The 12,470-nt window shown below is 54.8% G+C and overlaps 1 long non-coding RNA gene across 1 annotated transcript; it reads right to left on the reverse strand.

The window, feature by feature from the left end:
- Positions 1-9,721: 9,721 nt before the first annotated feature.
- Positions 9,722-11,842, reverse strand: LOC124105984 (uncharacterized). Its single transcript, XR_006855955.2, has 3 exons — positions 11,714-11,842; positions 10,570-10,755; positions 9,722-9,914 (listed from the first exon to the last, which is right to left on the reverse strand). It is a non-coding gene; the product is annotated as an uncharacterized LOC124105984 (long non-coding RNA).
- Positions 11,843-12,470: the final 628 nt, after the last annotated feature.

Here is a 12,470-nt window from a genome sequence, read left to right on the forward strand (position 1 = left end):
AGCTTCCCCAACGTTCCCCAGCAGCACAGCTTCCAGAGGGAAGGCGGGGAGCCCAGAGAGAAGTTAGGGTGACGTGAGCTAGACCACATGGACTTTTATCACCCGTCACTACTGCCTTCCAGCTTCTCCTTTGGCCCTGCCCTCCTTCAGTGAAAACATGGAGGTTAGTGTGGGAGAGAATCTCCCTCCACACAGGAGTGTTTCCCATGATGGCCAGATGACTCGGTGCCACTGTGGGAGATGGGACGGGTCCAAGGGGGCAGTCTGGGCTCTAGAGCAGTGTTGGCGAATGTTTTCTGTAAAGAGTTAGACGGCAAGTCCTACAGGCTTTGAGGGCCCTGCGCATTTATCACAAATCTCCACCTCTGCGGTTGTTGGTACCGATGCCCCCCTGGGCCTCACACACAGGAATGGGTGTGTCTGGGCTCCAAGAAAACCTTGTCTATGGACACGGACACATGAATCTGATTTCATCGTCATGAGTCATGAAATAACATTCTTTTGGCTTCCCCCCTCCACCACTTGAAAAAGTAAAAAGCGTTCTCAGTTTGTAGACTGTGAAAAGAAACGGCTGGCTGTCCCTAGCCCTAGTTTGCCAACCCCTGCTCTAGAGATCCATGGAGACCACAGCACCTCGCTCCTCAAACTCTCATACCCTCTTGGGAAAGGAAACTGCAGGCCACGGGAGATGCCCATGCCATTAGCCAAAAGCCTTAGAGGTACAGGGAATGCTACGCCCCTCTGGGGGGCGCCAGCCAGGCCTGCCATCCAGAACGGGAATACCGGCTGGTTTTGCCACAAACAGGTGTAGACAGCCAGAGATCAAACTGCTCCCCGAGCGCCCTGGCTCCAGGTGCCACCGTGTGGCTCCCCCCAGCTTGAGCATGGCTTCTACGACAGTCGTGCCTGGTTCATTTCTTGGCATTGAGCCTGAGAAACTGGAGGTGGAGGCTCCCTGCTAGGCACGCTTCCCCAGCACTTGGTGCATGGCTTTGAGTTTGTCGTTGGTAAATTTAACTTGGCAGCATTGAGGATTTACCTTTGATATGGTGGCAGAAATCAATGGGGAAGAGGTGCCTTGGGGTCTAAAACAAAAGAAGTTCTAAGTCCACGGTGGAGTGGGAAAGAATGATAGAGAAGCCCATATAAATACTAAACAGCGTGCACAGGCCACCTGCAGCGTGTCACTGCCCGCTCCCCGGCTGTCTTAACATGCTGATTATAGAAGTGAGAAATCATCAAGGGCCTGAGGACTTGGGAAAGATTTGGCTGGACCTAAAAGCAGCCAGCCCCTGGGGGAGACAACCTTAGGATAACCTGGAAACGCACATACACACACACTTTCAGGGACAGAAACTTTCATTCATTCATCAAATATTTATCTCCTTCTTATTAGGTTCCAAGTACTCGGTAGATACTGAAAGAATCAAGTGGAAAGACTCACCCTCCCCCTGCAAGGAGCCCACAGTGAGGCTCTGCAGGAAGATGCTCTGGGTGGGGCGGCAGGTACAGGTTGGAAAGGTATCTAGGAGCGTGAGTCCTCCGGGTACGGTGGCCCAGAGGAATGCCCCACACAGCGGCTGCCTCCTTGCAGAAGTCCGGCTACCTGCAGCCTACCTGAGTCCCACCTACCTGCCCGGTACCTGCTGAGGCTGAGGAGTGATGCTCCATGGGACCTCCTGAGCTGCCCCACCTCCACATCAAGCCCCCAGGAGAGGAGATCCTGCCCAGCCTGGGCCAGTAAGACGCAGGAGACTCTGAACTCCCACCTGCAGAACCCTCTCTCTTTTCCTGCTTGGAAAACGCCCAGCCAGCCTGTCCTGCGGAGGGAGCTGCCCAAGGAAGGTAGCCGCGGTGGCCCCAGCTGGGGCAGGTAGGGAGAGGAGGGAGGAGCGGATCAAAGACATAGCCGCTGGGCTGTCTCCTGCCTGGTCAGCACCCTGGTCAGCACCTTGTCCCTGGCATTGACGGTTTCATTTTTCTGAGGAGGAAAAGAACAAACGTGTAAGATAATTGTAGTGGAACGGCCGATAAGTAACGTTTGGTCTCCTTTTTACAACCATTCCCTGGGGCCCCATTATGGTAATTTTTCTTCTATAACTGGCAAATTGTATAACGAGTCAGATGATAAACCAGCAAGCAAGGCAGAAATTTGCATTTTAATACAAGTGCCTGTACCATCGCCCCCGCCCCCACCACCTTCCATCTCAGGGAGGTCAGGGCCTCTCTGATCCCGGGTCCACTGGCGCCCTGCCCTCCTGCTCCTCTTCTTACTCTGAGTGAGTGAGACAAGCACTCAATGAATGCAGCATTTTAAATGAAAGCATAATACCTGCTCTCTCAGACACTGTGTAGCATAGAGCCAGTGTCAGTCAGCCAGGCCCCCCTCCAACACTCTGCAAGGTGTCCTTGGGCAAGATCCTGAATCTGCCTCAGTTTCCCTGTCTGTCAAGTGGGGATCATCCTACCACCTACACTAGGGTGCATAACAATGGACTCCTGGTGCATAATAAACGTAATAAATATTTGATGTTAATACTATTAATATTTATTTATGAGACTCCCATGATTAATATTCATTACTAATAAATATTGATAATAATCACAGGTAAATATTAATTATATCGCAGTGGTTGGTGGTGATGGTGATGACCATTACTGACAGAGAATGGATATGTTTGATAACATTGCAATGGAGGTGAGGACGGGTTCTAGGAGGACCCCTGTGCCCCCAGGGTGGCGATTCCCTCAAGACCTGGGATGGAGGGTGTCCCCGCCCCTTTCTCGTCTTGTGTGAGCTCCTGCATCCAGACCCCCGCCTCCCAGGCCACCGTGCATCTCAGGCGTCTTTAGATGTCTGAAGGGGTTAACCGAGGCTGGGCCCGGCACCCCACAAACACCAGTTGACTCCGCCAATCAGCCGACTGAAAGGAGAGGCGCTGACAGCCCTGGCCAGCTCTCCCGAGGTGGTTCCATTTGGCAGGGACGGCCAGTCCTCCATGCTCAAGAAAAGCCGGGTGGGATCCAGAAAATCCTGCCAAAGCCCAGAATTATTATTTTAGCTTCAGGAGTGAAGCCTCTGGGGATTGGCATGCCCTGCGGTTTGAATTTATAGACCTGGGCCCCCCCCCCCACCAACCAACAGCCAGCCTGGGGGTGGGGAGCGTTGTTATCACAGCCTAATTTTTTTTTTTTTGGGAATTTTTACAATTTTATTTTTACAATTTCCTGCAACTCCTGGAGACCATCGGAGGCTCCATATCAGGCTGGGAGTAGGTTTTGCTTTTTGTGCTGTGATGAGCTTTCCGTCCATGTCACAGGGTGTGGGGGTGCTTTTCCTACACAAAATGAATCACGTGCAGCCCACGGGGAAGACACGGTGGGTCCCAGCTAACATCACTGCTTTACTCAACAAGTACATATTGACCTCCTGTGACATCCCAGGTCTGTGCTTAAGACTCAGGAGGCAAAAGAGGCAGCTCTTCCTACCTTCATGGAGTGCACGCTCTAGTGTGAGGCACACACGTGTGTACCCGTGCACACACACACACAACAGTAAAGGAACACAAAGAGCAGGCGTTATGCCTCGGAGAAGACAGCGGGATGGGAAGTGTGGGCGAGTGGACGGTGGCCTCATGTCCATACCCTCCTCTAGCAGAATCCTACACCAGACTGCGGGTCAGGTAGCAGGCCTTCCCCCAGCGCAGGTTAGCACACTGCCCCCTCCCCCAGTGCTGGGTGTGACCTCAAGACTTGTTTGGGACAATGGTTGGTTGCCAAGATGCAAGGGAGGCTTAGCCTGTTCCTGGGGTGTGATGTGGCCTCCAGTGCCTCTGTCACTGCCATGTGACCAACACACTAAATAAATGAAGATGCTGGATGAGACGCTAGCCTCCTGGGAGCCTGCGGTGCAGCCTGGCCGGCTGAGTTGGCCAAATCCCAGCCAACCTGCAGGCCACAGACCTGAGACAGGGAGTCGTGGGGACCTCTGCCTTGGTCTTCCACAAACTGAGTGGCTGAATCCCAAAACACCTCTATGATTTCAACTGCAGGGGTCTGGCTTGGCTCCAAGGACACACTCAGGGGGGCTGCTGACCGGCTCCTCGAGGCTAGGGGAGGACCTGCTGCCAAGCTCATTCACGTCACTGGCCAGTTCAGGTTCCTAGTGGTTGTAGGACTGAGGTTCTCATTTCCCAGACGGTCATCACTGGGACTGTCCTCCACATCTAGAGGCTTCACTGGTGTCCTTGCAAGTGACCTGTGTGTCTCAGAATCGGCAGCGGCATGGTGAAGACACATGCCTTTCCCTCCTCTCCTGCTTCCTGCCTGATTTGAAGGGCTTGTGCAATGACACTGGGTCCACCTGGAGAATCCAAGATGAGCTGCCAATCATGAGAGCAGCTAATTCAGAACCCTAAATGCCTCTGCAAGGTCCCTTCTCAGCAGCACCTAGGTTAGTGCTTGTTAAATAACCAAGGGGCAGGAAACGTCTGTAGAGCTCTGTCAGTTTGGGGCTGTTGGCTCTATTTGTTACGTGACACGATTACCACAGAGACCAGACCATCGTGATGGTGAACACCATCCAGGGTGACTTCTGCCAGCTCTTTTTTTCTTCCTACCGGCTGAACTTGCACCCTTTCAACCTAGCTTCAACTGTCTCTGATTATACCGCCTAGGAGAGGGCAGAACAACAGAGCGGATTCATCTGGTCTCCAGATGACCACAACTGACAAGTGGCCCCACCAATCCAACACAAATCTTGGTAAAAGAGAAATGCAGGCCAGGCACCGTGGCATATGTCCATAATCCCAGTAATTTAGGAGGCTGAGGCAGGAGGACAGAAAGTTTGAGGTCAGCTTCAGCAACTTAGTGAGGCCTAAGCAACCTAGAGAGATCCTGTCTCAAAATTAAAAGAGTTGGGATGTCGATTTGAGTTCAACAGTAAAGAAAGAAAGAGAGAAAGAAAGAAAGAAAAACGAGAGAGAGAGAGAAAAAATACACTTTGTTATTTAAACCACCATATTGTTGCTTAAACAATGATATCACAGCAGCTTAGTCTTTTATCCTAACTAATACAAAAACTATACTACCAGGCAGATGAACCAAAGGCTGTGAGATTCCACTGAGGAAGAAGGAGTGAGTTTTACCAAAGAAATCCTGAAAGGTTGCTTGGCAGAGGCACGTGGCCTTAAGCACTGAAGGTTACAAATATTGTGGACGCTCAAGTGGAAACAGCGTGCAGGGTGTGGACAGAGTGGCCGGAAACCGAGTGACAAGAAGCAAAAAAGAAATGCATCTGATTAAAGATTTACAAAGAAAGAAGAGCAGGTCTGGGACAGTCAAGAGGTGGCATCGGGAGGTTCCGTGAGAATCAAGAAGGTGTCAAGGTGGGACTCCCAACACCAATAAGGCTGGACTAAGTGGGGCATCAGGAGGAGACTGGGAGGTGGAAAGTGATGTCCAGCGGGGCCTGCCCATGGGTGGAGCTCCAAACAACCCCAGAAATGGCTGTCCACCAGTTGACACCTCAGAGGGATGAGTCTTCCCTCTGTCTTCCCTGGAACTAGGAGATGCCCCCCACTTCAGGAACAAAGCAGAAATGAACGACCTTCTCATGATGACACGTATCCCCAGAATGTCGCTAGGTTGAGCTTCTTATCATTCAATCTACATTTGCAGCGCTGGGTGCAGTGTGGCCATAAAGGAGGATGAGCTATGACTCCTGTCATTAAGGAGCTTGCCAACTCGGAGGTGATATAAGAGATGCAGGTGGGAAACTGGGGTAAGGAGCAGAAATTGATGCCTGCCGCCACAAAGTGCAGAGAAAGTGTTCCAAGAACTCCCAGGAGGAAGATTACTTCCTCCTTGGGCTGGTGGGCGGGGCCGGGGAGGCAGGTGGAAGGTATCCAGGCCACACAGGGGGCGTGGCCTTCGAGCCACCCTTGGAAGCCTGAGCCCAGAGAGCAAGCAGGGAGCCAGAGAGCAGGTGGGGGCGGCGGAGTTAGGCTGGCGGTGCCAGGGCCGGCTGGGGAGCTGGGAGGGGCCACAGGTCACACCGCCATGGCCATCCCCTCTTCCCTGGCTCTACGCTGAGGGGCAAGAGGTGGAAGCTTTGTTGAGGAGCTTCCAGGGGTGGGGGCCCCGAAGCCTCTCCCTAGTTCCATGCTTGGAGAAGCTCACTTTTCAGCTCCCACCTGATCCCTGCTCCTGCGTCTGAGGCTTCAAGCCCTTCAGGGGCTGGAGGGACCCAGCCATGCCCAGCCCAGCCTGCCTGCAGGATGACTTCCTGTGGGACGTCAGATTCACAGGAACACCCCTGGGGACAAACTGGAGCCTTCCCAATTGCTGGGAGGGGCGCTCTCCGGGTCCCCCTTGCCGACCGGGGCATACCGAGGGTACACAGAGTAGTCACTTTCCTGTTAAGACCCTTCTCCCCTGCCCTCTGAGCAGGAAGAGAGGGGGACAGAGGCTGGAAAAAGACCCCAAGTCTGGCATCACCAAAGTAACAGGGAGCAGGGGTCCTAATGGAAGGGCCGGAGCCTCTCACATTTGGGAACTGGTGGGGGCATTGGACAGGGGCAGGGGTGAGACCCTGCTCTCTCCTTGTCAACAGGAAGAATAGACGGCCAGGAGGAGCGGCCAGAGCCAGATCCTGCACCAAGTGGACCCCAGTGCTCACAGTTCTCTCCAGTCTCCTGTCAAGACGAGACAGGCTGTTCTTTCCGAAATCCAACCAGGGAGATGTTAATAGTGACTCCTACTAAAAAGTGGGGGTGGGGGCCAGAACACGGAATAATTGGAATTCTTGAGAGCCTGCATGGAGAGACACAATGTTCTTTGCTGTGTGCAGGAAAGGTTAATAAACACCGGTGACATTGGGCAGCTGCTGAGGACTCACAGTGAGCAGGGACACTTCCCAGAAGGACCGCTGTGCTCCATCTGTGCTCAAGGCCAGTGCACCTTGCCGATTCCTCCTGTGCCTGTCCTTGGTCTGCCAGCCCCCGAGACGCCCCAGAGGCACCCAGGGACACAGTGGGACATCCAAGGCCTTCTATAGCACAAGGCTAGGAGATATCCCACCCCACCCCACGGGGACCACAGTGGAATGGATCCAGTAAAGCCAGAAGGCAGGAGGACGAGGGGTCTCTGTCCCCAGTCCTGGACCCACTTCCTGGTGTCTGCTCCCCACGATGGGACCATTTTAGATGGAGCCCCCTCCGGCCGGCTGGCTGGCCCTCTGTGGTCTATCCCTCCTCACAGTGAGGGACAGAGAGTGGTGACAGCCACAGGCAGCCACCAGGGTCAGGGCTGTGTGGCGAGGTCCCATGTGCTTGGACGTGCACAGGTAGGCACCCGGCTGGGAGAGCAGCCTTACAGGTGAAGGGGCCCCGACAGGAGGGAAGAATCCCCAGGTGCTCTGTCTGCCTGTGGTCCGCCTCCAGCCGAAACAGTCCCTGTGCCAGCCCCGTCCTGCCGGTGGCCCAGAGCCGCCAGCTCTTGGCAGCCAGACCCCAGGGCGTCTCTGGATGCTGCCGGATGCTTTGATCTCCCCAGCAAGAGTCTGGCGGCAGCGGTTCACTATCTAAATGCCACATCCGGAATCTGACAGAGAAACAAGCGCTTGGGTGACACCCAAATGCAGCATCAACACAGACATGCTGACATTTCCATCTGCCCCTCCGTCCCCAGAGTCCCCATGTGCAAGAGAAGCCACAGGCAGAGAAAGTAGGTCGCCCCGTTCTCAGTAGAACAGACCAGGTGTTCCGCAGAACTTCAGCTACGTGCGTTGGGGGGGGCGTGTAGCAAGGAGGTTCAGAGAATAAGGGAGGGGACATCCTTTGCCCAACTCCCCAACAAGCCGCAGCTGACAGTAGACTTGGGTCTAGGCCAGTGGTTCTCAACCGTGGCTCTGGAGGAGTTTATTTAAAAACAAAAACAAAAATTGGTCCTAGGCATCACCTAAGACCAATTAAGTCGGCATCTGGAGGAGCAGGCAGAAGCCCCCTGAGCATTTAAAACCTCCCCAGGTTTTGTGGGAATGGGCAAAGAGGGCTGAGCAGCTGCCTGTCCAGGCAGAAGCTGGACGGCCCTCCCCTTCCCCTGTGCTCCTCCCGAGGAGAGAAAGGGTTGGGAGGGAGAAGGTGTTTTGAGCTAAAGATTTTTGCATGGAAAGAGCCCCCCACTCACCCACCCAGTGTTCCACGTCCCAGGGACATTAAAGCTCCATTCACAGTATACAGGGAAGGCCACGTGGTGACCCACTCTTGCTCCCGATTCCTGCCTCTTTTCCTTGTCCAACTCTAAGCACCTCTGGTGCAGGTCTCAGGCCCAGAGTCCCAGCCATTCCCAAAAGCGTGGTCTCTGGACGTCATTTTCACCTCAATCCTGTCACAAAGGCAAATGCTCCTTCTCCACCTCACACCTGCTCAGTTGGGAAGTCTAGGGATGGGAGGAAGCGATTCATGTCTTAATGAGGCCTCCGGGTGATGCTGCTGAGAGAGGCCCTCCCAGGGTCATCTTTCTGGACTATCGACCCTGGCTACTCAGAGCGTGGTCTCCCGGACCAGGAACCTCAGGGTCACCTGGGACCTGGGTAGCCATGTAGAACCTCGGGCCCCAGTTAGACGTGCATCTGAACAGTGTGTGCATGGGAAAGGGTGAAATTGCCGCCTCACCCAGGGGACACCTTGACCTGCTCTCTGACAGGGACGGGCTGGCGCCTCATCACCCCCTGGCCCCAGGACCTGACACCTGACGGTTTCAGGCTCTTAGCAAAGGCTGCAGGTTCCCGGAGCCCACAGTGACATAGCCCCTTACCCTTGCATGAGACCAAGTGGACGGACGTAGCCCTGAGGTCTCCTCATCCGATGGCTGCCTCCTGGTGGTGCACACACCTCAACTGCCCTGAAGGGGAGCCAGCGCTGAACGGGGCCCCTTGAAACTGCCCACGGGGTCAGTGTGCTTTGAAGAGGCCACTTTGGGGAGTGACCATCTGAATCACCCCAAGGTAGCACCGAAGCCAGCAGGGCTCTTTCTCGCTGCCCGTCCCTCCCTCGCAGAGCTGTTCCCCTCACATAGGCCGGAGAGAGCAGGCAGTGTCCCCTAGTCCCAGGACCCAGGCCAGGTGGCAGAGTCGGGAAGGAGGAAGGGCTCATGGTGGGGTCTCCCTGGTGGCATGCTCCCCTGTTCCCTTTGGTTCCAACAACTGCCTACTGTGTACACAGCAGAGTGTTCCTTCTGCCCCTGCTGACCTGTCACATTAAAGGTCATTAAAAATTAATTCAATGAGCTTGATATCTAAATGCCAGCTGCTCCTGACATTACAAATAGCTGCTTTGAGTCCAATTTGAGGTTTTCATTTAAGGAAAAAAAAAAAAAAAAGAAGTAGTCATCAACTGCCTAAGCCACCAGCCATCTATCTGTGATTGAATGAGACACTTGGTCTCCTCCCCTGAATCCACAGACAGAGGAGGCCCTTTGCCACTTTCCCTACAGGGAGAGTCTTGTGCATGGAGTTTTAATGGCCCCAGGGATGTGAGACCATTACGGAGGGGGAGGGGAGGACGCCTTTCCATCTCTGTTCCAATATGCACAACCTCATTAAGATTTTACAAACCTTCACCCAACAGGAAAACACACATGCACACACACACACACACACGCACACGCACACCCCTAAATTAGCAAGGCAAATAGAGTCTGGATTAAGTGGCTCTCTTGCCTGTTTCTGTCCAGTCTTAATTAGGCATCTGTCACAGGGAGGTGTCGGGCTGTGGAATTGTCTTCTTCCGATTCTCTAAGTTTGAGCTGTCATGTCTCCACGTCCCGGTGTCCATCGCTTTTCCTGGGAATCTTGGCTCCGTGAGGCTGAGCCTCTTTTCCTGGGGCCTCTCTCCTGGCCTGCTGTTTGGGTCCTGGAAGGAATGGGGTCCTGTCTCCCAAGCAGTGGCCTCTCTGTGGCACCTGCTCACCAAGGCCTTGTTGCCGTGGACTTGGCCCTGAAGACCCCACCTGTGGCATTGCCTGGCACTGCAGGAAGGAGGAGGCCGAGCAGCAGGGTCCTGCCAACTCCCTCCAGATGCTGGGCTCTGGGGACAGAGAGCACAGGTTCTTGTGGCCCCGGACTTCCGCCCCACCCCAATTCTCAGGGTACCAGCGCTGCAACCCCACGATGCAGTCTGGAACCTGCTCTCGGCCCTGCCAATTTCTTCTCTCCCGTCCCTTCTGCCCACTCCCCGCTGAAGGAAAACACGGGAGATAATTAGCTTGCTCCCTCTTGGCCCGTCCCTGGGGCTGTTTGAGGAAGTACATTTTCTTCCCATGTGTCGAAAATTAAATCTGTGCGCTTTTGAGGAACAGCAGAGGGGCGGTTGAGGGGACATGTCACTGGCTCCTGTGTGCAGGTTGGGTGGGGTCAGGGCCAGGACAGCAGAACTGAACCCCTGGGAAGAGGGAGGAGCCCGGGGGACCAGCACCCAGACTGCCCATGGGCCTCTTGGTCCTGCCCCTTAGAGCAATTCTTTATTTCCTGGAACAAAGCAATAGCTACACGTACCAGGTGACACTTACTCAAAATGGGCCACGAGGGTGCAGGAAGAAGGAGGCTGAGCCGCAGAAGTGAGTCTGTCACTGTGGTCCTATGCTCGACTGGACCAGCCCTCTGCAGCTCTGTCTGTCCCAAGGCCAGGACTGCGGGCACCCTCTGCACTCTTCCTCTTGTCACGTGGGTACTCGGCCAGGAGGCCGTGAAGAAGCCTGTGAAGAGGAAGAGTCGATGATCCCATTTAAAAGATGATAAAACTGAGACCCAGGAGATCATCTGAGAGCTCTAGGCTCTGAGCGGAAGGGACAGAGAGGACTCGTTCATTTTCCCTTTGCCCCAGAAGGATGGGGGGTTTCTGCTCTGCTCTCTGACCAGCACTGGGAGAAGCGGAGAGAATCCACACAAAAGAGATGGGGAAGGCCGGGGATGCACGAGAGAAGGAGGTGGCCGATTCATTTTAATTCAGTGATAACTTCTACAAGTTGCCTGACAGGGGCAGAACAGACTTACCTCTGGGGTATTTATAGTCCGGACAGAAAATGATTAATTATCAAAGCAGTGCCGGCCAGACAGCTGGACCCAGGGCCACCAGCTGCTCTCAGGAAAGGTGGGCACGTGATGTCTGGCTGGTGCCCCGAATCTCTCAGCCTCTTCTCTCCGACTGGTCCCTACCCCGGGGAAGACAGCCACCCACCTGCACCACCTGCCGTGTCCTGGGGCGGGCACCACTCTGTCCCCACCCCAGGACAGCTGCAGCGAACCACAGAAGCAGGCGGGCCCCTGCGAATTGCCTGAAGTGACACTCACTTTGTATACACATGTTTACAATCAGGGCCAGATGGTGAGGCGTTGGATTCATTTCAACGCGTCACTCGCCACTTGAGCCAGCTTAGCTGAGCTGGGCCTCACACGTGGCCCGCATCAGCATGTTGGGAGGGGGCGAGCCCTTCCTCCCACACCCACCCTCAGATCTGCTCTTGATCTGAGAAGGCATCTATTAGCCCTCACTTAGGAGCAGCCTTAGTCCTGCCAGCTGTCAGAAGTTCCTATCAAATCTCCTGAATTCTGCAGTCAGAAGAAAGGCTCAGAACCCACCCTGATATCCTCCAGAATTCTTTTCCCTCTTCTCCCCCTTTCTGAAAAGTAAGTAAATAAAGAAAGAAAGCTCACTTGATGGAGAGAAGCTTACAGACGATCACCCCGATGACAGTGTTTATGTTGCCAAATTATTTGTACTGGCAGGAAGAGAGGGCGGACTGAACGCAGATCACACGGGAGATTATTTACCAAACTAGGAAGGAGCCTTCAGTGTCATGAGAGGGAACGGAGGAGGGGAGGAGGTCGGCAGAGACCCAGCAGGTCCCTGGTTTCCATGGCTTCCTCCCCAAAGAGAGCAGCAACTGCCTCATGGGGGACAGCTGCACTCTGGGCCAGAGGAAGGGGACCTGAGCAGAGCGTCCATCTGGCAGCAGGGAGGGAAGTGGAGGAGGAGGGTGCAGAAAGACCAGTGGCCCTCATTCCCCATGTCTCACCCTGAAATCATCTCAGAGAGAAAGAGAGAGAGGGAGGAAGAGAGAGGAGGAGGGAGGGAAGGAGGAGGGAGGGAGAGAGGGAGAAGGGAGGGAGGGAGGGAGGGAAGGAAGGAGGAGGGAGGGAGGGAAGGAAGGAGGAGGGAGGGAGAGAGGGAGAAGGGAGGGAGGGAGGGAGGGAAGGAAGGAGGAGGGAGGGAGGGAGGGAGGGAAGGAAGGAGGAGGGAGGGAGAGAGGGAGGGAAGGAAGGAGGAGGGAGGGAGAGAGGGAGGAGGGAGGGAGGGAAGGAGGAGGGAGGGAGAGAGGGAGGAGGGAGGGAGAGAGGGAGGAGGGAGGGAGAGAGGGAGGAGGGAGGGAAGGAGGAGGGAGGGAGAGAGGGAGAAGGGAGGGAGGGAGGG

This window comes from Marmota monax, unplaced genomic scaffold (genome assembly GCF_021218885.2).
Source record: "Marmota monax isolate L192 unplaced genomic scaffold, Marmota_monax_Labrador192_F-V1.1 WCK01_AAM20220418_F8-fsc00208, whole genome shotgun sequence".
Classification (NCBI taxonomy): Eukaryota; Metazoa; Chordata; class Mammalia; order Rodentia; family Sciuridae; genus Marmota; species Marmota monax.